At 37.4% G+C, this 25,000-nt stretch overlaps 9 non-coding genes across 9 annotated transcripts; 5 read left to right on the top strand and 4 right to left on the bottom strand.

Annotated features, from left to right (window-relative positions):
* Positions 1–1,522: 1,522 nt before the first annotated feature.
* On the bottom strand, positions 1,523–1,629 carry LOC131708224 (U6 spliceosomal RNA). Its single transcript, XR_009311305.1, has one exon. It is a non-coding gene; the product is annotated as a U6 spliceosomal RNA (small nuclear RNA).
* Positions 1,630–2,454: 825 nt separating this feature from the next.
* On the top strand, positions 2,455–2,561 carry LOC131708223 (U6 spliceosomal RNA). The gene has a single exon (XR_009311304.1). It is a non-coding gene; the product is annotated as a U6 spliceosomal RNA (small nuclear RNA).
* A 3,562-nt stretch (positions 2,562–6,123) lies between these two features.
* LOC131708222 (U6 spliceosomal RNA) lies at positions 6,124–6,230 on the top strand. The gene has a single exon (XR_009311303.1). It is a non-coding gene; the product is annotated as a U6 spliceosomal RNA (small nuclear RNA).
* A 3,561-nt stretch (positions 6,231–9,791) lies between these two features.
* LOC131708245 (U6 spliceosomal RNA) lies at positions 9,792–9,898 on the top strand. Its single transcript, XR_009311326.1, has one exon. It is a non-coding gene; the product is annotated as a U6 spliceosomal RNA (small nuclear RNA).
* Positions 9,899–13,459: 3,561 nt separating this feature from the next.
* On the top strand, positions 13,460–13,566 carry LOC131708244 (U6 spliceosomal RNA). Its single transcript, XR_009311325.1, has one exon. It is a non-coding gene; the product is annotated as a U6 spliceosomal RNA (small nuclear RNA).
* Positions 13,567–17,789: 4,223 nt separating this feature from the next.
* On the top strand, positions 17,790–17,899 carry LOC131708141 (U6 spliceosomal RNA). Its single transcript, XR_009311277.1, has one exon. It is a non-coding gene; the product is annotated as a U6 spliceosomal RNA (small nuclear RNA).
* On the bottom strand, positions 17,816–17,923 carry LOC131708247 (U6 spliceosomal RNA). The gene has a single exon (XR_009311328.1). It is a non-coding gene; the product is annotated as a U6 spliceosomal RNA (small nuclear RNA).
* Positions 17,924–21,484: 3,561 nt separating this feature from the next.
* Positions 21,485–21,591, bottom strand: LOC131708240 (U6 spliceosomal RNA). The gene has a single exon (XR_009311321.1). It is a non-coding gene; the product is annotated as a U6 spliceosomal RNA (small nuclear RNA).
* A 953-nt stretch (positions 21,592–22,544) lies between these two features.
* On the bottom strand, positions 22,545–22,649 carry LOC131708148 (U6 spliceosomal RNA). The gene has a single exon (XR_009311279.1). It is a non-coding gene; the product is annotated as a U6 spliceosomal RNA (small nuclear RNA).
* Positions 22,650–25,000: the final 2,351 nt, after the last annotated feature.

Here is a 25,000-nt window from a genome sequence, read left to right as displayed (position 1 = left end):
TAGAAGGAGAAATAAACTGTACCACTTTCCCTTTTAATTAAATCGAATACTGCTTCCAGCTTTTAATCTTCTTATTAATACAGTAAAGTCATGAACAAGCAATAATACTTGTCAGTTTAAATAATATGTTTTCTTATTATAGCAAATACTTAAAACATACTATTAATCTTATGAAATCAAATAATTAGTTTTAGTTTCAAATACCATGCTGTCTAAAAAAAGGTTTTAATCATTTATTTTATTAATTTACAATACCTTTGTGTCTAATTACTAGTCTTTGACCATTATAAACTATAAACAGTGTAAATTATCACTGAACCTTTTTAACTATGAATGTGGCATTTCAAGAAAAACTTAATTATTTTACTTCAGTTTAACAGTTGCTGCTAGAATTTATAATATCACTTTATTTCTTTGGTGAATCCCTCTAAGATTTAAATCCAAATACAGGCCAGTATAACTGCATTCAACTCTTATATTTTTTATAATGACTGAACTAGGCTTGACCCTGTTCTTTGTTCATACAAAATCCAGCTGAGACAGGTTTTTTCTTAAGACCTTGGCTGTTCAGTTTTAATGTTCATTTATTTGTGGTAAAGAATCTCTTTCTTATCTTGTTTGTAGGTGTGATTAACGTTCACTTTTAGCCGGAATGGTGCTTTTTTATTCCGAGATTACTAAGTACTTAATTAAAAACATGTGTAGACTGACCTATTTCATGGAGCAAGAGAGCCACCTGCTGGCGGTACATGGATACTCCCTCTTTATCCTTCCTTCAAAAAACCTCTAACACTTCATTTTTATGTCAAAGTACATTCCATATTTGAAATCGCCTAGGACATGTCCAGCATATCCATGTGTTCCCAGCAGGATTCAGCTTCTGTACCAGGTTTCGCTCAAATTGTTTCCACAAGAAGTCCCTTGATCCAATGTTTCTCCAGCACAGGTGTGGATTTCCATGGTCTGACTTCATTCCTATAAGATACTTGGACATGTTTAGCTGTACATATTACTTCTATATATTTCCTTTTGTTCACACCGGGTCATTTTGCAAGGTATGCGCTCCATCCAGAATTCTAAAGGAGGTCAAAACTCACTGTGATTCATATTTTTGGGCACTCAATTACTGTTCTTTTCCACATCATCAGTAGCAAACTTAACATAAATGAATCTGAATCAGTTGATGAACCGTGCACTGTAGCTTACTGAGATCCTCCATGCAAAGGAGTCCAATGTTTTACTACATGGAATAACTAGTTCACTGTCACCTGTGACATTACTATACCAGAATCTAAATCATTAACGTGGATTAGGAATAGCAGAGGTCCTAATACTGATCCCTGTGGTACACCACTGGTTACCTCGCTCCATTTTGAGGGTGCTCCTCTAATCAAATTAGGGTTTGGTTTTGGTTTTGGGCTTGGATAAGGATTGGGGTTCAGGTTCAGCTTCAATGTTTCGGGTTCTACCAGGGTAGTTATTCCAAGGCAGGTACAGTACTATTCCCAACGACAAAAAAGACCAAAATGTGGAACGCTTCACGAATTTGCGTGTCATCCTTGCGCAGGGGCCATGCTAATCTTCTCTGTATCGTTCCAATTTTAGTATATGTGCTGCCGTAGCGAACACACGGTGCTTACCTGATACGCGCCTCTATGTACAGCGAGTGGCTAAAGAGCGATTGGTGTTGTGGTGTGTCAAGCATAGTCCAATTGTTTCCAATTGCTCTGCGTATATGCATGGTTGTCCACAATCAACACGCAGAGGGTTACAAACTCTGAGGATATCACGTTTGCAGAAAGCGGCTGAATAAAGAAGTCTGCACATCTGCACCTTCAAACCGGCTGGGAAAGATATGCAAATACTGACATGTTACCTATGATGCTGAGCCCTCCGGATTGGCCAGCATACCAAAAGACTTGCAGGTTGACCAGGGTCCCGTTTCGTATCACAGCGCGGAATGCAACTGACACCTCAGAGGAGGGGGCTTAATACTCGGGGCTAGGGTCAGAGTTAGGGTTTAATAATTGCACTCAATGATTATTAGGAATACAGAACTACACAGTTCTTGCAATTATACCTTTAGGCACCCAAGAAATTGACAGACTTATGTATTTAAAGTTTGCAGAAGATGGACCACCTTACCCTGTCTGGGATGAGTGTGGTACTCCATTGTAATTACTTAGTAGTTATATAGGTTTTTCATGTTCAGGTTTTAACATGTCAGTATTTGCATATCTTTCCCAGCCGGTTTGAAGGTGCAGACTTCTTTATTCCGCCACTTTCTGCAAACGTGATATCCTCAGAGTTTGTAACCCTCTGCGTGTTGATTGTGGACAACCATGCATATACGCAGAGCAAATGGAAACAATTGGACTATGCTTGACACACCACAAGACCAATCGCTCTTTAGCCACTCGCTGTACATAGAGGCGCGTATCAGGTAAGCACCGTGTGTTCGCTACGGCAGCACATATACTAAAATTGGAACGATACAGAGAAGATTAGCATGGCCCCTGCGCAAGGATGACACGCAAATTCGTGAAGCGTTCCACATTTTGGTCTTTTTTGTCGTTGGGAATAGTACTGTACCTGCCTTGGAATAACTACCCTGGTAGAACCCGAAACATTGAAGCTGAACCTGAACCCCAATCCTAACCCAAGCCCAAAACCAAACCCAAACCCTAATTTGATTAGAGGAGCACCCTCAAAATGGAGCGAGGTAACCAGTGGTGTACCACAGGGATCAGTATTAGGACCTCTGCTATTCCTAATCCACGTTAATGATTTAGATTCTGGTATAGTAATGTCACAGGTGACAGTGAACTAGTTATTCCATGTAGTAAAACATTGGACTCTTTTGCATGGAGGATCTCAGTAAGCTACAGTGCACGGTTCATCAACTGATTCAGATTCATTTATGTTAAGTTTGCTACTGATGATGTGGAAAAGAACAGTAATTGAGTGCCCAAAAATATGAATCACAGTGAGTTTTGACCTCCTTTAGAATTCTGGATGGAGCGCATACCTTGCAAAATGACCCGGTGTGAACAAAAGGAAATATATAGAAGTAATATGTACAGCTAAACGTGTCCAAGTATCTTATAGGAATGAAGTCAGACCATGGAAATCCACACCTGTGCTGGAGAAACATTGGATCAAGGGACTTCTTGTGGAAACAACTAGAGCGAAACCTGGTACAGAAGCTGAATCCTGCTGGGAACACATGGATATGCTGGACATGTCCTAGGCGATTTCAAATATGGAATGTACTTTGACATAAAAATGAAGTGTTAGAGGTTTTTTGAAGGAAGGATAAAGAGGGAGTATCCATGTACTGCCAGCAGGTGGCTCTCTTGCTCCATGAAATAGGTCAGTCTACACATGTTTTTAATTAAGTACTTAGTAATCTCGGAATAAAAAAGCACCATTCCGGCTAAAAGTGAACGTTAATCACACCTACAAACAAGATAAGAAAGAGATTCTTTACCACAAATAAATGAACATTAAAACTGAACAGCCAAGGTCTTAAGAAAAAACCTGTCTCAGCTGGATTTTGTATGAACAAAGAACAGGGTCAAGCCTAGTTCAGTCATTATAAAAAATATAAGAGTTGAATGCAGTTATACTGGCCTGTATTTGGATTTAAATCTTAGAGGGATTCACCAAAGAAATAAAGTGATATTATAAATTCTAGCAGCAACTGTTAAACTGAAGTAAAATAATTAAGTTTTTCTTGAAATGCCACATTCATAGTTAAAAAGGTTCAGTGATAATTTACACTGTTTATAGTTTATAATGGTCAAAGACTAGTAATTAGACACAAAGGTATTGTAAATTAATAAAATAAATGATTAAAACCTTTTTTAGACAGCATGGTATTTGAAACTAAAACTAATTATTTGATTTCATAAGATTAATAGTATGTTTTAAGTATTTGCTATAATAAGAAAACATATTATTTAAACTGACAAGTATTATTGCTTGTTCATGACTTTACTGTATTAATAAGAAGATTAAAAGCTGGAAGCAGTATTCGATTTAATTAAAAGGGAAAGTGGTACAGTTTATTTCTCCTTCTATTGAACAACAAGACCTCTAGACATTATGATATCCATTGAATTATAGAATTTTAAGGGTGTTGTGTTATGTTTTTGTGTTAAGTTTGTAATAATATACTATAATGTACCTTGTTGTTAATCCACTATACTATTGTCTAATGATGGTAGATGGAGTCCTTATAATGTGGTTCTTTGAAACTGCTCTATTGCTAAAAGGGGCCTCTCTCCTTATCCCGATGAACAGGCTGTAGAGAAAGGAGGGGGTCTTATTGCATTCTACGCTAGCAAAGCTGCAAGTCTTGTAGATTTGCAATTTAGGGTTTATGGAATTAGTGGTTTAGCACAGATAAGAATATATCTTGAAATAATATGCAAAAATGATGGCTTAACAGACATTGATAGGTCATAGATCTAAAAAAGTGTTTGCACAGACTTTGGCCTTGAAAAAACAAGAGACTCTGGAAAACTGCTTGGAATAGCATATTTAGAAGTCAGATACAGGTCAGAGCCTGGTTAGTGCATCTTTTAAGGGATAAATAATTCTAATGAAAACTATTACCACTTAAACTTAGTGAAACTAATTGACTTAAATACTGCACGAGACAATCTTTTGTCAAATCCTCTGTTAGACAATGGTATATGGAATTAAAACTGACTCATTAACAAAATGATGAAACAATATGAGGTTAAAAGAAACACATGCCTTTAATTTAGCAAAATATAATGAATTAGAAGATGATGTCACATATTAAGAACATCTCTCATATATAACACATATAAAAATAGTGTTTTGCATGCACATATAAACAGTAGTGTTTTTATATTATATTATAAACCAAGATCCTGGGAACTTTGGTTCACTTAACTTTTCAGATAAAGGAGGGGCTCGGAGGAAAACAAGGAATGAGATCATAGAGTTGGACACATGTGAAGTTTTGAATTCATTCAGTACATGACACCTATTCATTCTGAAAAGTTAGTCCGGAACTTTTGAAAACCATTATTCGTAAAAGGGATAAGAGCTGTCTCACCAGATTAATGATTGGATTTAATTGAGGCGTCCCATGTATTCCAATGGGACGAAAAACCTATATAACTCCTAAGTAATTACAACGGAGTACCACACTCATCCCAGACAGGGTAAGGTGGTCCATCTTCTGCAAACTTTAAATACATAAGTCTGTCAATTTCTTGGGTGCTATATTAGTCATCTGGATATATTGCGGGTCAAGAGCGTAATAAAAATACCCCACAAGGAGTAGTAACATCTCTGTCCTCCTAACGTCTCCCCTGAGATAAGAGTGTATACTGAGCTAAATGGAACAGAGTACGTACAGAAATCTGAACCTACGGATTTTGTGACAGTAAGCAAACTTGTTAAATTTGCATATCTCCCAGCTGTCTCTCTGATGTATAGCTGTGCTCACTTCTTTATTAAACGTGAGTTTAAACTGTTATTATTATTATTATTATTAATATTATTACCTCTGACCGTATAACCTGGCATCATTCACTCCTGTTCCTGGAAGAATGGCCTCCAGCTGAGGTAGTTTCATCAGTAATTTCTTGTAACTGTTTTTAAACTAGATGACCACTACATCGTGTCTAAAGGTATAATTGCAAGAACTGTGTAGTTCTGTATTCCTAATAATCATTGAGTGCAATTCTTAAACCCTAACTCTGACCCTAGCCCCGAGTATTAAGCCCCCTCCTCTGAGGTGTCAGTTGCATTCCGCGCTGTGATACGAAACGGGACCCTGGTCAACCTGCAAGTCTTTTGGTATGCTGGCCAATCCGGAGGGCTCAACATCATAGGTAACATGTCAGTATTTGCATATCTTTCCCAGCCGGTTTGAAGGTGCAGATGTGCAGACTTCTTTATTCAGCCACTTTCTGCAAACGTGATATCCTCAGAGTTTGTAACCCTCTGCGTGTTGATTGTGGACAACCATGCATATACGCAGAGCAATTGGAAACAATTGGACTATGCTTGACACACCACAACACCAATCGCTCTTTAGCCACTCGCTGTACATAGAGGCGCGTATCAGGTAAGCACCGTGTGTTCGCTACGGCAGCACATATACTAAAATTGGAACGATACAGAGAAGATTAGCATGGCCCCTGCGCAAGGATGACACGCAAATTCGTGAAGCGTTCCACATTTTGGTCTTTTTTGTCGTTGGGAATAGTACTGTACCTGCCTTGGAATAACTACCCTGGTAGAACCCGAAACATTGAAGCTGAACCTGAACCCCAATCCTAACCCAAGCCCAAAACCAAACCCAAACCCTAATTTGATTAGAGGAGCACCCTCAAAATGGAGCGAGGTAACCAGTGGTGTACCACAGGGATCAGTATTAGGACCTCTGCTATTCCTAATCCACGTTAATGATTTAGATTCTGGTATAGTAATGTCACAGGTGACAGTGAACTAGTTATTCCATGTAGTAAAACATTGGACTCCTTTGCATGGAGGATCTCAGTAAGCTACAGTGCACGGTTCATCAACTGATTCAGATTCATTTATGTTAAGTTTGCTACTGATGATGTGGAAAAGAACAGTAATTGAGTGCCCAAAAATATGAATCACAGTGAGTTTTGACCTCCTTTAGAATTCTGGATGGAGCGCATACCTTGCAAAATGACCCGGTGTGAACAAAAGGAAATATATAGAAGTAATATGTACAGCTAAACGTGTCCAAGTATCTTATAGGAATGAAGTCAGACCATGGAAATCCACACCTGTGCTGGAGAAACATTGGATCAAGGGACTTCTTGTGGAAACAACTAGAGCGAAACCTGGTACAGAAGCTGAATCCTGCTGGGAACACATGGATATGCTGGACATGTCCTAGGCGATTTCAAATATGGAATGTACTTTGACATAAAAATGAAGTGTTAGAGGTTTTTTGAAGGAAGGATAAAGAGGGAGTATCCATGTACCGCCAGCAGGTGGCTCTCTTGCTCCATGAAATAGGTCAGTCTACACATGTTTTTAATTAAGTACTTAGTAATCTCGGAATAAAAAAGCACCATTCCGGCTAAAAGTGAACGTTAATCACACCTACAAACAAGATAAGAAAGAGATTCTTTACCACAAATAAATGAACATTAAAACTGAACAGCCAAGGTCTTAAGAAAAAACCTGTCTCAGCTGGATTTTGTATGAACAAAGAACAGGGTCAAGCCTAGTTCAGTCATTATAAAAAATATAAGAGTTGAATGCAGTTATACTGGCCTGTATTTGGATTTAAATCTTAGAGGGATTCACCAAAGAAATAAAGTGATATTATAAATTCTAGCAGCAACTGTTAAACTGAAGTAAAATAATTAAGTTTTTCTTGAAATGCCACATTCATAGTTAAAAAGGTTCAGTGATAATTTACACTGTTTATAGTTTATAATGGTCAAAGACTAGTAATTAGACACAAAGGTATTGTAAATTAATAAAATAAATGATTAAAACCTTTTTTTAGACAGCATGGTATTTGAAACTAAAACTAATTATTTGATTTCATAAGATTAATAGTATGTTTTAAGTATTTGCTATAATAAGAAAACATATTATTTAAACTGACAAGTATTATTGCTTGTTCATGACTTTACTGTATTAATAAGAAGATTAAAAGCTGGAAGCAGTATTCGATTTAATTAAAAGGGAAAGTGGTACAGTTTATTTCTCCTTCTATTGAACAACAAGACCTCTAGACATTATGATATCCATTGAATTATAGAATTTTAAGGGTGTTGTGTTATGTTTTTGTGTTAAGTTTGTAATAATATACTATAATGTACCTTGTTGTTAATCCACTATACTATTGTCTAATGATGGTAGATGGAGTCCTTATAATGTGGTTCTTTGAAACTGCTCTATTGCTAAAAGGGGCCTCTCTCCTTATCCCGATGAACAGGCTGTAGAGAAAGGAGGGGGTCTTATTGCATTCTACGCTAGCAAAGCTGCAAGTCTTGTAGATTTGCAATTTAGGGTTTATGGAATTAGTGGTTTAGCACAGATAAGAATATATCTTGAAATAATATGCAAAAATGATGGCTTAACAGACATTGATAGGTCATAGATCTAAAAAAGTGTTTGCACAGACTTTGGCCTTGAAAAAACAAGACTCTGGAAAACTGCTTGGAATAGCATATTTAGAAGTCAGATACAGGTCAGAGCCTGGTTAGTGCATCTTTTAAGGGATAAATAATTCTAATGAAAACTATTACCACTTAAACTTAGTGAAACTAATTGACTTAAATACTGCACGAGACAATCTTTTGTCAAATCCTCTGTTAGACAATGGTATATGGAATTAAAACTGACTCATTAACAAAATGATGAAACAATATGAGGTTAAAAGAAACACATGCCTTTAATTTAGCAAAATATAATGAATTAGAAGATGATGTCACATATTAAGAACATCTCTCATATATAACACATATAAAAATAGTGTTTTGCATGCACATATAAACAGTAGTGTTTTTATATTATATTATAAACCAAGATCCTGGGAACTTTGGTTCACTTAACTTTTCAGATAAAGGAGGGGCTCGGAGGAAAACAAGGAATGAGATCATAGAGTTGGACACATGTGAAGTTTTGAATTCATTCAGTACATGACACCTATTCATTCTGAAAAGTTAGTCCGGAACTTTTGAAAACCATTATTCGTAAAAGGGATAAGAGCTGTCTCACCAGATTAATGATTGGATTTAATTGAGGCGTCCCATGTATTCCAATGGGACGAAAAACCTATATAACTCCTAAGTAATTACAACGGAGTACCACACTCATCCCAGACAGGGTAAGGTGGTCCATCTTCTGCAAACTTTAAATACATAAGTCTGTCAATTTCTTGGGTGCTATATTAGTCATCTGGATATATTGCGGGTCAAGAGCGTAATAAAAATACCCCACAAGGAGTAGTAACATCTCTGTCCTCCTAACGTCTCCCCTGAGATAAGAGTGTATACTGAGCTAAATGGAACAGAGTACGTACAGAAATCTGAACCTACGGATTTTGTGACAGTAAGCAAACTTGTTAAATTTGCATATCTCCCAGCTGTCTCTCTGATGTATAGCTGTGCTCACTTCTTTATTAAACGTGAGTTTAAACTGTTATTATTATTATTATTATTAATATTATTACCTCTGACCGTATAACCTGGCATCATTCACTCCTGTTCCTGGAAGAATGGCCTCCAGCTGAGGTAGTTTCATCAGTAATTTCTTGTAACTGTTTTTAAACTAGATGACCACTACATCGTGTCTAAAGGTATAATTGCAAGAACTGTGTAGTTCTGTATTCCTAATAATCATTGAGTGCAATTCTTAAACCCTAACTCTGACCCTAGCCCCGAGTATTAAGCCCCCTCCTCTGAGGTGTCAGTTGCATTCCGCGCTGTGATACGAAACGGGACCCTGGTCAACCTGCAAGTCTTTTGGTATGCTGGCCAATCCGGAGGGCTCAACATCATAGGTAACATGTCAGTATTTGCATATCTTTCCCAGCCGGTTTGAAGGTGCAGATGTGCAGACTTCTTTATTCAGCCACTTTCTGCAAACGTGATATCCTCAGAGTTTGTAACCCTCTGCGTGTTGATTGTGGACAACCATGCATATACGCAGAGCAATTGGAAACAATTGGACTATGCTTGACACACCACAACACCAATCGCTCTTTAGCCACTCGCTGTACATAGAGGCGCGTATCAGGTAAGCACCGTGTGTTCGCTACGGCAGCACATATACTAAAATTGGAACGATACAGAGAAGATTAGCATAGCCCCTGTGCAAGGATGACACGCAAATTCGTGAAGCGTTCCACATTTTGGTCTTTTTTGTCGTTGGGAATAGTACTGTACCTGCCTTGGAATAACTACCCTGGTAGAACCCGAAACATTGAAGCTGAACCTGAACCCCAATCCTAACCCAAGCCCAAAACCAAACCCAAACCCTAATTTGATTAGAGGAGCACCCTCAAAATGGAGCGAGGTAACCAGTGGTGTACCACAGGGATCAGTATTAGGACCTCTGCTATTCCTAATCCACGTTAATGATTTAGATTCTGGTATAGTAATGTCACAGGTGACAGTGAACTAGTTATTCCATGTAGTAAAACATTGGACTCCTTTGCATGGAGGATCTCAGTAAGCTACAGTGCACGGTTCATCAACTGATTCAGATTCATTTATGTTAAGTTTGCTACTGATGATGTGGAAAAGAACAGTAATTGAGTGCCCAAAAATATGAATCACAGTGAGTTTTGACCTCCTTTAGAATTCTGGATGGAGCGCATACCTTGCAAAATGACCCGGTGTGAACAAAAGGAAATATATAGAAGTAATATGTACAGCTAAACATGTCCAAGTATCTTATAGGAATGAAGTCAGACCATGGAAATCCACACCTGTGCTGGAGAAACATTGGATCAAGGGACTTCTTGTGGAAACAACTAGAGCGAAACCTGGTACAGAAGCTGAATCCTGCTGGGAACACATGGATATGCTGGACATGTCCTAGGCGATTTCAAATATGGAATGTACTTTGACATAAAAATGAAGTGTTAGAGGTTTTTTGAAGGAAGGATAAAGAGGGAGTATCCATGTACCGCCAGCAGGTGGCTCTCTTGCTCCATGAAATAGGTCAGTCTACACATGTTTTTAATTAAGTACTTAGTAATCTCGGAATAAAAAAGCACCATTCCGGCTAAAAGTGAACGTTAATCACACCTACAAACAAGATAAGAAAGAGATTCTTTACCACAAATAAATGAACATTAAAACTGAACAGCCAAGGTCTTAAGAAAAAACCTGTCTCAGCTGGATTTTGTATGAACAAAGAACAGGGTCAAGCCTAGTTCAGTCATTATAAAAAATATAAGAGTTGAATGCAGTTATACTGGCCTGTATTTGGATTTAAATCTTAGAGGGATTCACCAAAGAAATAAAGTGATATTATAAATTCTAGCAGCAACTGTTAAACTGAAGTAAAATAATTAAGTTTTTCTTGAAATGCCACATTCATAGTTAAAAAGGTTCAGTGATAATTTACACTGTTTATAGTTTATAATGGTCAAAGACTAGTAATTAGACACAAAGGTATTGTAAATTAATAAAATAAATGATTAAAACCTTTTTTTAGACAGCATGGTATTTGAAACTAAAACTAATTATTTGATTTCATAAGATTAATAGTATTTTTTAAGTATTTGCTATAATAAGAAAACATATTATTTAAACTGACAAGTATTATTGCTTGTTCATGACTTTACTGTATTAATAAGAAGATTAAAAGCTGGAAGCAGTATTCGATTTAATTAAAAGGGAAAGTGGTACAGTTTATTTCTCCTTCTATTGAACAACAAGACCTCTAGACATTATGGTATCCATTGAATTATAGAATTTTAAGGGTGTTGTGTTATGTTTTTGTGTTAAGTTTGTAATAATATACTATAATGTACCTTGTTGTTAATCCACTATACTATTGTCTAATGATGGTAGATGGAGTCCTTATAATGTGGTTCTTTGAAACTGCTCTATTGCTAAAAGGGGCCTCTCTCCTTATCCCGATGAACAGGCTGTAGAGAAAGGAGGGGGTCTTATTGCATTCTACGCTAGCAAAGCTGCAAGTCTTGTAGATTTGCAATTTAGGGTTTATGGAATTAGTGGTTTAGCACAGATAAGAATATATCTTGAAATAATATGCAAAAATGATGGCTTAACAGACATTGATAGGTCATAGATCTAAAAAAGTGTTTGCACAGACTTTGGCCTTGAAAAAACAAGACTCTGGAAAACTGCTTGGAATAGCATATTTAGAAGTCAGATACAGGTCAGAGCCTGGTTAGTGCATCTTTTAAGGGATAAATAATTCTAATGAAAACTATTACCACTTAAACTTAGTGAAACTAATTGACTTAAATACTGCACGAGACAATCTTTTGTCAAATCCTCTGTTAGACAATGGTATATGGAATTAAAACTGACTCATTAACAAAATGATGAAACAATATGAGGTTAAAAGAAACACATGCCTTTAATTTAGCAAAATATAATGAATTAGAAGATGATGTCACATATTAAGAACATCTCTCATATATAACACATATAAAAATAGTGTTTTGCATGCACATATAAACAGTAGTGTTTTTATATTATATTATAAACCAAGATCCTGGGAACTTTGGTTCACTTAACTTTTCAGATAAAGGAGGGGCTCGGAGGAAAACAAGGAATGAGATCATAGAGTTGGACACATGTGAAGTTTTGAATTCATTCAGTACATGACACCTATTCATTCTGAAAAGTTAGTCCGGAACTTTTGAAAACCATTATTCGTAAAAGGGATAAGAGCTGTCTCACCAGATTAATGATTGGATTTAATTGAGGCGTCCCATGTATTCCAATGGGACGAAAAACCTATATAACTCCTAAGTAATTACAACGGAGTACCACACTCATCCCAGACAGGGTAAGGTGGTCCATCTTCTGCAAACTTTAAATACATAAGTCTGTCAATTTCTTGGGTGCTATATTAGTCATCTGGATATATTGCGGGTCAAGAGCGTAATAAAAATACCCCACAAGGAGTAGTAACATCTCTGTCCTCCTAACGTCTCCCCTGAGATAAGAGTGTATACTGAGCTAAATGGAACAGAGTACGTACAGAAATCTGAACCTACGGATTTTGTGACAGTAAGCAAACTTGTTAAATTTGCATATCTCCCAGCTGTCTCTCTGATGTATAGCTGTGCTCACTTCTTTATTAAACGTGAGTTTAAACTGTTATTATTATTATTATTATTAATATTATTACCTCTGACCGTATAACCTGGCATCATTCACTCCTGTTCCTGGAAGAATGGCCTCCAGCTGAGGTAGTTTCATCAGTAATTTCTTGTAACTGTTTTTAAACTAGATGACCACTACATCGTGTCTAAAGGTATAATTGCAAGAACTGTGTAGTTCTGTATTCCTAATAATCATTGAGTGCAATTCTTAAACCCTAACTCTGACCCTAGCCCCGAGTATTAAGCCCCCTCCTCTGAGGTGTCAGTTGCATTCCGCGCTGTGATACGAAACGGGACCCTGGTCAACCTGCAAGTCTTTTGGTATGCTGGCCAATCCGGAGGGCTCAACATCATAGGTAACATGTCAGTATTTGCATATCTTTCCCAGCCGGTTTGAAGGTGCAGATGTGCAGACTTCTTTATTCAGCCACTTTCTGCAAACGTGATATCCTCAGAGTTTGTAACCCTCTGCGTGTTGATTGTGGACAACCATGCATATACGCAGAGCAATTGGAAACAATTGGACTATGCTTGACACACCACAACACCAATCGCTCTTTAGCCACTCGCTGTACATAGAGGCGCGTATCAGGTAAGCACCGTGTGTTCGCTACGGCAGCACATATACTAAAATTGGAACGATACAGAGAAGATTAGCATAGCCCCTGTGCAAGGATGACACGCAAATTCGTGAAGCGTTCCACATTTTGGTCTTTTTTGTCGTTGGGAATAGTACTGTACCTGCCTTGGAATAACTACCCTGGTAGAACCCGAAACATTGAAGCTGAACCTGAACCCCAATCCTAACCCAAGCCCAAAACCAAACCCAAACCCTAATTTGATTAGAGGAGCACCCTCAAAATGGAGCGAGGTAACCAGTGGTGTACCACAGGGATCAGTATTAGGACCTCTGCTATTCCTAATCCACGTTAATGATTTAGATTCTGGTATAGTAATGTCACAGGTGACAGTGAACTAGTTATTCCATGTAGTAAAACATTGGACTCCTTTGCATGGAGGATCTCAGTAAGCTACAGTGCACGGTTCATCAACTGATTCAGATTCATTTATGTTAAGTTTGCTACTGATGATGTGGAAAAGAACAGTAATTGAGTGCCCAAAAATATGAATCACAGTGAGTTTTGACCTCCTTTAGAATTCTGGATGGAGCGCATACCTTGCAAAATGACCCGGTGTGAACAAAAGGAAATATATAGAAGTAATATGTACAGCTAAACATGTCCAAGTATCTTATAGGAATGAAGTCAGACCATGGAAATCCACACCTGTGCTGGAGAAACATTGGATCAAGGGACTTCTTGTGGAAACAACTAGAGCGAAACCTGGTACAGAAGCTGAATCCTGCTGGGAACACATGGATATGCTGGACATGTCCTAGGCGATTTCAAATATGGAATGTACTTTGACATAAAAATGAAGTGTTAGAGGTTTTTTGAAGGAAGGATAAAGAGGGAGTATCCATGTACCGCCAGCAGGTGGCTCTCTTGCTCCATGAAATAGGTCAGTCTACACATGTTTTTAATTAAGTACTTAGTAATCTCGGAATAAAAAAGCACCATTCCGGCTAAAAGTGAACGTTAATCACACCTACAAACAAGATAAGAAAGAGATTCTTTACCACAAATAAATGAACATTAAAACTGAACAGCCAAGGTCTTAAGAAAAAACCTGTCTCAGCTGGATTTTGTATGAACAAAGAACAGGGTCAAGCCTAGTTCAGTCATTATAAAAAATATAAGAGTTGAATGCAGTTATACTGGCCTGTATTTGGATTTAAATCTTAGAGGGATTCACCAAAGAAATAAAGTGATATTATAAATTCTAGCAGCAACTGTTAAACTGAAGTAAAATAATTAAGTTTTTCTTGAAATGCCACATTCATAGTTAAAAAGGTTCAGTGATAATTTACACTGTTTATAGTTTATAATGGTCAAAGACTAGTAATTAGACACAAAGGTATTGTAAATTAATAAAATAAATGATTAAAACCTTTTTTTAGACAGCATGGTATTTGAAACTAAAACTAATTATTTGATTTCATAAGATTAATAGTATGTTTTAAGTATTTGCTATAATAAGAAAACATATTATTTAAACTGACAAGTATTATTGCTTGTTCATGACTTTACTGTATTAATAAGAAGATTAAAAGCTGGAAGCAGTATTCGATTTAATTAAAAGGGAAAGTGGTACAGTTTATTTCTCCTTCTATTGAACAACAAGACCTCTAGACATTATGATATCCATTGAATTATAGAATTTTAAGGGTGTTGTGTTATGTTTTTGTGTTAAGTTTGTAATAATATACTATAATGTACCTTGTTGTTAATCCACTATACTATTGTCTAATGATGGTAGATGGAGTCCTTATAATGTGGTTCTTTGAAACTGCTCTATTGCTAAAAGGGGCCTCTCTCCTTATCCCGATGAACAGGCTGTAGAGAAAGGAGGGGGTCTTATTGCATTCTACGCTAGCAAAGCTGCAAGTCTTGTAGATTTGCAATTTAGGGTTTATGGAATTAGTGGTTTAGCACAGATAAGAATATATCTTGAAATAATATGCAAAAATGATGGCTTAACAGACATTGATAGGTCATAGATCTAAAAAAGTGTTTGCACAGACTTTGGCCTTGAAAAAACAAGAGACTCTGGAAAACTGCTTGGAATAGCATATTTAGAAGTCAGATACAGGTCAGAGCCTGGTTAGTGCATCTTTTAAGGGATAAATAATTCTAATGAAAACTATTACCACTTAAACTTAGTGAAACTAATTGACTTAAATACTGCACGAGACAATCTTTTGTCAAATCCTCTGTTAGACAATGGTATATGGAATTAAAACTGACTCATTAACAAAATGATGAAACAATATGAGGTTAAAAGAAACACATGCCTTTAATTTAGCAAAATATAATGAATTAGAAGATGATGTCACATATTAAGAACATCTCTCATATATAACACATATAAAAATAGTGTTTTGCATGCACATATAAACAGTAGTGTTTTTATATTATATTATAAACCAAGATCCTGGGAACTTTGGTTCACTTAACTTTTCAGATAAAGGAGGGGCTCGGAGGAAAACAAGGAATGAGATCATAGAGTTGGACACATGTGAAGTTTTGAATTCATTCAGTACATGACACCTATTCATTCTGAAAAGTTAGTCCGGAACTTTTGAAAACCATTATTCGTAAAAGGGATAAGAGCTGTCTCACCAGATTAATGATTGGATTTAATTGAGGCGTCCCATGTATTCCAATGGGACGAAAAACCTATATAACTCCTAAGTAATTACAATGGAGTACCACACTCATCCCAGACAGGGTAAGGTGGTCCATCTTCTGCAAACTTTAAATACATAAGTCTGTCAATTTCTTGGGTGCTATATTAGTCATCTGGATATATTGCGGGTCAAGAGCGTAATAAAAATACCCCACAAGGAGTAGTAACATCTCTGTCCTCCTAACGTCTCCCCTGAGATAAGAGTGTATACTGAGCTAAATGGAACAGAGTACGTACAGAAATCTGAACCTACGGATTTTGTGACAGTAAGCAAACTTGTTAAATTTGCATATCTCCCAGCTGTCTCTCTGATGTATAGCTGTGCTCACTTCTTTATTAACCCTTTGCGGTCCATTGTCGGACTGGGTCCGACATTGCAATTATTCCTCACAGGTCCTTTGGCGGACTGGGTCCGACATCATTATAGCAACGCAATAAACGGGTGTTTAGTCGTTTTTTCTCCGGAAAAAGCCGAGAAAACCATTCAATTGCCGAGTGGTAGCGACAGGAGCCGAGACAAGTCGGAAAAAAAAAAAAAAAAAAAAAGGCGTATTTCATGAATAGTCATACATGGTATCAGGTATCAGATAATGGGCGTCCATAATAAACAAGCTGGCTAAGTGCGTCAGCGCACTGAGACTATCATGGATATTTGCAGAGCTTTTTTCAGATGTTATAGTAATAAAATAATGACTTTGATCGCATTATTGAGGAGTTTGGTGATAAAACGAGTGATCTGGAGATGATCGATCGGTATGTACGACTATTATTATTATTATTATTTATTTCTTACACAGCTGAACGCTATAGCAAACAAAAGGCTGGGGAGGGGCTGGAGATGCCTAGTGTGTGCTTTGTTGATATGCAGGGCCATTTAAACCCGTTTGACTGTGAAAAAAAATACTTTTAAACAGCGCGTATAAAATTAACTGCGCGTGTGAAAAGTAATTATTCCTGGCGTGCCTGACGCGCGATTAATAAATGGACCGCAAAGGGTTAAACGTGAGTTTAAACTGTTATTATTATTATTATTATTAATATTATTACCTCTGACCGTATAACCTGGCATCATTCACTCCTGTTCCTGGAAGAATGGCCTCCAGCTGAGGTAGTTTCATCAGTAATTTCTTGTAACTGTTTTTAAACTAGATGACCACTACATCGTGTCTAAAGGTATAATTGCAAGAACTGTGTAGTTCTGTATTCCTAATAATCATTGAGTGCAATTCTTAAACCCTAACTCTGACCCTAGCCCCGAGTATTAAGCCCCCTCCTCTGAGGTGTCAGTTGCATTCCGCGCTGTGATACGAAACGGGACCCTGGTCAACCTGCAAGTCTTTTGGTATGCTGGCCAATCCGGAGGGCTCAACATCATAGGTAACATGTCAGTATTTGCATATCTTTCCCAGCCGGTTTGAAGGTGCAGATGTGCAGACTTCTTTATTCAGCCACTTTCTGCAAACGTGATATCCTCAGAGTTTGTAACCCTCTGCGTGTTGATTGTGGACAACCATGCATATACGCAGAGCAATTGGAAACAATTGGACTATGCTTGACACACCACAACACCAATCGCTCTTTAGCCACTCGCTGTACATAGAGGCGCGTATCAGGTAAGCACCGTGTGTTCGCTACGGCAGCACATATACTAAAATTGGAACGATACAGAGAAGATTAGCATGGCCCCTTTGCGCAGGGGCCATGCTAATCTTCTCTGTATCGTTCCAATTTTAGTATATGTGCTGCCGTAGCGAACACACGGTGCTTACCTGATACGCGCCTCTATGTACAGCGAGTGGCTAAAGAGCGATTGGTGTTGTGGTGTGTCAAGCATAGTCCAATTGTTTCCAATTGCTCTGCGTATATGCATGGTTGTCCACAATCAACACGCAGAGGGTTACAAACTCTGAGGATATCACGTTTGCAGAAAGCGGCTGAATAAAGAAGTCTGCACATCTGCACCTTCAAACCGGCTGGGAAAGATATGCAAATACTGACATGTTACCTATGATGTTGAGCCCTCCGGATTGGCCAGCATACCAAAAGACTTGCAGGTTGACCAGGGTCCCGTTTCGTATCACAGCGCGGAATGCAACTGACACCTCAGAGGAGGGGGCTTAATACTCGGGGCTAGGGTCAGAGTTAGGGTTTAAGAATTGCACTCAATGATTAATAGGAATACAGAACTACACAGTTCTTGCAATTATACCTTTAGACACGATGTAGTGGTCATCTAGTTTAAAAACAGTTACAAGAAATTACTGATGAAACTACCTCAGCTGGAGGCCATTCTTCCAGGAACAGGAGTGAATGATGCCAGGTTATACGGTCAGAGGTAATAATATTAATAATAATAATAATAATAACAGTTTAAACTCACGTTTAATAAAGAAGTGAGCACAGCTATACATCAGAGAGACAGCTGGGAGATATGCAAATTTAACAAGTTTGCTTACTGTCACAAAATCCGTAGGTTCAGATTTCTGTACGTACTCTGTTCCATTTAGCTCAGTATACACTCTTATCTCAGGGGAGACGTTAGGAGGACAGAGATGTTACTACTCCTTGTGGGGTATTTTTATTACGCTCTTGACCCGCAATATATCCAGATGACTAATATAGCACCCAAGAAATTGACAGACTGATGTATTTAAAGTTTGCAGAAGATGGACCACCTTACCCTGTCTGGGATGAGTGTGGTACTCCATTGTAATTACTTAGGAGTTATATAGGTTTTTCGTCCCATTGGAATACATGGGACGCCTCAATTAAATCCAATCATTAATCTGGTGAGACAGCTCTTATCCCTTTTACGAATAATGGTTTTCAAAAGTTCCGGACTAACTTTTCAGAATGAATAGGTGTCATGTACTGAATGAATTCAAAACTTCACATGTGTCCAACTCTATGATCTCATTCCTTGTTTTCCTCCGAGCCCCTCCTTTATCTGAAAAGTTAAGTGAACCAAAGTTCCCAGGATCTTGGTTTATAATATAATATAAAAACACTACTGTTTATATGTGCATGCAAAACACTATTTTTATATGTGTTATATATGAGAGATGTTCTTAATATGTGACATCATCTTCTAATTCATTATATTTTGCTAAATTAAAGGCATGTGTTTCTTTTAACCTCATATTGTTTCATCATTTTGTTAATGAGTCAGTTTTAATTCCATATACCATTGTCTAACAGAGGATTTGACAAAAGATTGTCTCGTGCAGTATTTAAGTCAATTAGTTTCACTAAGTTTAAGTGGTAATAGTTTTCATTAGAATTATTTATCCCTTAAAAGATGCACTAACCAGGCTCTGACCTGTATCTGACTTCTAAATATGCTATTCCAAGCAGTTTTCCAGAGTCTTGTTTTTTCAAGGCCAAAGTCTGTGCAAACACTTTTTTAGATCTATGACCTATCAATGTCTGTTAAGCCATCATTTTTGCATATTATTTCAAGATATATTCTTATCTGTGCTAAACCACTAATTCCATAAACCCTAAATTGCAAATCTACAAGACTTGCAGCTTTGCTAGCGTAGAATGCAATAAGACCCCCTCCTTTCTCTACAGCCTGTTCATCGGGATAAGGAGAGAGGCCCCTTTTAGCAATAGAGCAGTTTCAAAGAACCACATTATAAGGACTCCATCTACCATCATTAGACAATAGTATAGTGGATTAACAACAAGGTACATTATAGTATATTATTACAAACTTAACACAAAAACATAACACAACACCCTTAAAATTCTATAATTCAATGGATATCATAATGTCTAGAGGTCTTGTTGTTCAATAGAAGGAGAAATAAACTGTACCACTTTCCCTTTTAATTAAATCGAATACTGCTTCCAGCTTTTAATCTTCTTATTAATACAGTAAAGTCATGAACAAGCAATAATACTTGTCAGTTTAAATAATATGTTTTCTTATTATAGCAAATACTTAAAACATACTATTAATCTTATGAAATCAAATAATTAGTTTTAGTTTCAAATACCATGCTGTCTAAAAAAAGGTTTTAATCATTTATTTTATTAATTTACAATACCTTTGTGTCTAATTACTAGTCTTTGACCATTATAAACTATAAACAGTGTAAATTATCACTGAACCTTTTTAACTATGAATGTGGCATTTCAAGAAAAACTTAATTATTTTACTTCAGTTTAACAGTTGCTGCTAGAATTTATAATATCACTTTATTTCTTTGGTGAATCCCTCTAAGATTTAAATCCAAATACAGGCCAGTATAACTGCATTCAACTCTTATATTTTTTATAATGACTGAACTAGGCTTGACCCTGTTCTTTGTTCATACAAAATCCAGCTGAGACAGGTTTTTTCTTAAGACCTTGGCTGTTCAGTTTTAATGTTCATTTATTTGTGGTAAAGAATCTCTTTCTTATCTTGTTTGTAGGTGTGATTAACGTTCACTTTTAGCCGGAATGGTGCTTTTTTATTCCGAGATTACTAAGTACTTAATTAAAAACATGTGTAGACTGACCTATTTCATGGAGCAAGAGAGCCACCTGCTGGCGGTACATGGATACTCCCTCTTTATCCTTCCTTCAAAAAACCTCTAACACTTCATTTTTATGTCAAAGTACATTCCATATTTGAAATCGCCTAGGACATGTCCAGCATATCCATGTGTTCCCAGCAGGATTCAGCTTCTGTACCAGGTTTCGCTCTAGTTGTTTCCACAAGAAGTCCCTTGATCCAATGTTTCTCCAGCACAGGTGTGGATTTCCATGGTCTGACTTCATTCCTATAAGATACTTGGACACGTTTAGCTGTACATATTACTTCTATATATTTCCTTTTGTTCACACCGGGTCATTTTGCAAGGTATGCGCTCCATCCAGAATTCTAAAGGAGGTCAAAACTCACTGTGATTCATATTTTTGGGCACTCAATTACTGTTCTTTTCCACATCATCAGTAGCAAACTTAACATAAATGAATCTGAATCAGTTGATGAACCGTGCACTGTAGCTTACTGAGATCCTCCATGCAAAGGAGTCCAATGTTTTACTACATGGAATAACTAGTTCACTGTCACCTGTGACATTACTATACCAGAATCTAAATCATTAACGTGGATTAGGAATAGCAAAGGTCCTAATACTGATCCCTGTGGTACACCACTGGTTACCTCGCTCCATTTTGAGGGTGCTCCTCTAATCAAATTAGGGTTTGGGTTTGGTTTTGGGCTTGGGTTAGGATTGGGGTTCAGGTTCAGCTTCAATGTTTCGGGTTCTACCAGGGTAGTTATTCCAAGGCAGGTACAGTACTATTCCCAACGACAAAAAAGACCAAAATGTGGAACGCTTCACGAATTTGCGTGTCATCCTTGCGCAGGGGCCATGCTAATCTTCTCTGTATCGTTCCAATTTTAGTATATGTGCTGCCGTAGCGAACACACTGTGTTTACCTGATACGCGCCTCTATGTACAGCGAGTGGCTAAAGAGCGATTGGTGTTGTGGTGTGTCAAGCATAGTCCAATTGTTTCCAATTGCTCTGCGTATATGCATGGTTGTCCACAATCAACACGCAGAGGGTTACAAACTCTGAGGATATCACGTTTGCAGAAAGCGGCTGAATAAAGAAGTCTGCACATCTGCACCTTCAAATCGGCTGGGAAAGATATGCAAATACTGACATGTTACCTATGATGTTGAGCCCTCCGGATTGGCCAGCATACCAAAAGACTTGCAGGTTGACCAGGGTCCCGTTTCATATCACAGCGCGGAATGCAACTGACACCTCAGAGGAGGGGGCTTAATACTCGGGGCTAGGGTCAGAGTTAGGGTTTAATAATTGCACTCAATGATTATTAGGAATACAGAACTACACAGTTCTTGCAATTATACCTTTAGACACGATGTAGTGGTCATCTAGTTTAAAAACAGTTACAAGAAATAACTGATGAAACTACCTCAGCTGGAGGCCATTCTTCCAGGAACAGGAGTGAAGGATGCCAGGTTATACGGTCAGAGGTAATAATATTATTAATAATAAGAATAACAGTTTAAACTCACGTTTAATAAAGAAGTGAGCACAGCTATACATCAGAGAGACAGCTGGGAGATATGCAAATACTGACCCGTTACGTAGAAGGTTGACCAGGGTCCCACCCCCTCTGTTGGTGCAGAATGTTACTGCACCTCAGAAGGAGATAGGCTTAATAGCCGGGGTTAGTGTTAAGAACATAAGAACATAAGAAAGTTTACAAACGAGAGGAGGCCATTCAGCCCATCTTGCTCGATAGGTTGTTAGTAGCTTATTGACCCCAGAATCTCATCATGCAGCTTCTTGAAGGATCCCCGGGTGTCAGCTTCAAAAACATTACTGGGAAGCTGGTCCAGACCCTCCTATTTTCTGTTCTGAATACCCCTTTATCTAATCTCCCTTTGGGGCCATGCTAATCTTCTCTGTATCGTTCCAATTTTAGTATATGTGCTGCCCTAACGAACGCACGGTGCTTAGCTGATGCGCCTCTATGTGCAGCGAGTGGCTAAAGAGCGATTGGTCTTGTGGTGTGTCAAGCATAGTCCAATTGTTTCCATTTGCTCTGCGTATATGCATGGTTGTCCACAATCAACACGCAGAGGGTTACAAACTCTGAGGATATCACGTTTGCAGAAAGTGGCTGAATAAAGAAGTCTGCACCTTCAAACCGGCTGGGAAAGATATGCAAATACTGACATGTTACCTATGATGATGAGCCCTCCGGATTGGCCAGCATACCAAAAGACTTGCAGGTTGACCAGGGTCCCGTTTCGTATCACAGCGCGGAATGCAACTGACACCTCAGAGGAGGGGGCTTAATACTCGGGGCTAGGGTCAGAGTTAGGGTTTAAGAATTGCACTCAATGATTATTAGGAATACAGAACTACACAGTTCTTGCAATTATACCTTTAGACACGATGTAGTGGTCATCTAGTTTAAAAACAGTTACAAGAAATTACTGATGAAACTACCTCAGCTGGAGGCCATTCTTCCAGGAACAGGAGTGAATGATGCCAGGTTATACGGTCAGAGGTAATAATATTAATAATAATAATAATAATAACAGTTTAAACTCACGTTTAATAAAGAAGTGAGCACAGCTATACATCAGAGAGACAGCTGGGAGATATGCAAATTTAACAAGTTTGCTTACTGTCACAAAATCCGTAGGTTCAGATTTCTGTACGTACTCTGTTCCATTTAGCTCAGTATACACTCTTATCTCAGGGGAGACGTTAGGAGGACAGAGATGTTACTACTCCTTGTGGGGTATTTTTATTACGCTCTTGACCCGCAATATATCCAGATGACTAATATAGCACCCAAGAAATTGACAGACTTATGTATTTAAAGTTTGCAGAAGATGGACCACCTTACCCTGTCTGGGTTGAGTGTGGTACTCCATTGTAATTACTTAGGAGTTATATAGGTTTTTCGTCCCATTGGAATACATGGGACGCCTCAATTAAATCCAATCATTAATCTGGTGAGACAGCTCTTATCCCTTTTACGAATAATGGTTTTCAAAAGTTCCGGACTAACTTTTCAGAATGAATAGGTGTCATGTACTGAATGAATTCAAAACTTCACATGTGTCCAACTCTATGATCTCATTCCTTGTTTTCCTCCGAGCCCCTCCTTTATCTGAAAAGTTAAGTGAACCAAAGTTCCCAGGATCTTGGTTTATAATATAATATAAAAACACTACTGTTTATATGTGCATGCAAAACACTATTTTTATATGTGTTATATATGAGAGATGTTCTTAATATGTGACATCATCTTCTAATTCATTATATTTTGCTAAATTAAAGGCATGTGTTTCTTTTAACCTCATATTGTTTCATCATTTTGTTAATGAGTCAGTTTTAATTCCATATACCATTGTCTAACAGAGGATTTGACAAAAGATTGTCTCGTGCAGTATTTAAGTCAATTAGTTTCACTAAGTTTAAGTGGTAATAGTTTTCATTAGAATTATTTATCCCTTAAAAGATGCACTAACCAGGCTCTGACCTGTATCTGACTTCTAAATATGCTATTCCAAGCAGTTTTCCAGAGTCTCTTGTTTTTTCAAGGCCAAAGTCTGTGCAAACACTTTTTTAGATCTATGACCTATCAATGTCTGTTAAGCCATCATTTTTGCATATTATTTCAAGATATATTCTTATCTGTGCTAAACCACTAATTCCATAAACCCTAAATTGCAAATCTACAAGACTTGCAGCTTTGCTAGCGTAGAATGCAATAAGACCCCCTCCTTTCTCTACAGCCTGTTCATCGGGATAAGGAGAGAGGCCCCTTTTAGCAATAGAGCAGTTTCAAAGAACCACATTATAAGGACTCCATCTACCATCATTAGACAATAGTATAGTGGATTAACAACAAGGTACATTATAGTATATTATTACAAACTTAACACAAAAACATAACACAACACCCTTAAAATTCTATAATTCAATGGATATCATAATGTCTAGAGGTCTTGTTGTTCAATAGAAGGAGAAATAAACTGTACCACTTTCCCTTTTAATTAAATCGAATACTGCTTCCAGCTTTTAATCTTCTTATTAATACAGTAAAGTCATGAACAAGCAATAATACTTGTCAGTTTAAATAATATGTTTTCTTATTATAGCAAATACTTAAAACATACTATTAATCTTATGAAATCAAATAATTAGTTTTAGTTTCAAATACCATGCTGTCTAAAAAAAGGTTTTAATCATTTATTTTATTAATTTACAATACCTTTGTGTCTAATTACTAGTCTTTGACCATTATAAACTATAAACAGTGTAAATTATCACTGAACCTT

The sequence above is a fragment of the Acipenser ruthenus genome, chromosome 40 (assembly GCF_902713425.1).
Source record: "Acipenser ruthenus chromosome 40, fAciRut3.2 maternal haplotype, whole genome shotgun sequence".
Taxonomy (NCBI): Eukaryota; Metazoa; Chordata; class Actinopteri; order Acipenseriformes; family Acipenseridae; genus Acipenser; species Acipenser ruthenus.
This window is presented reverse-complemented; position numbering and strand designations above follow the sequence as displayed.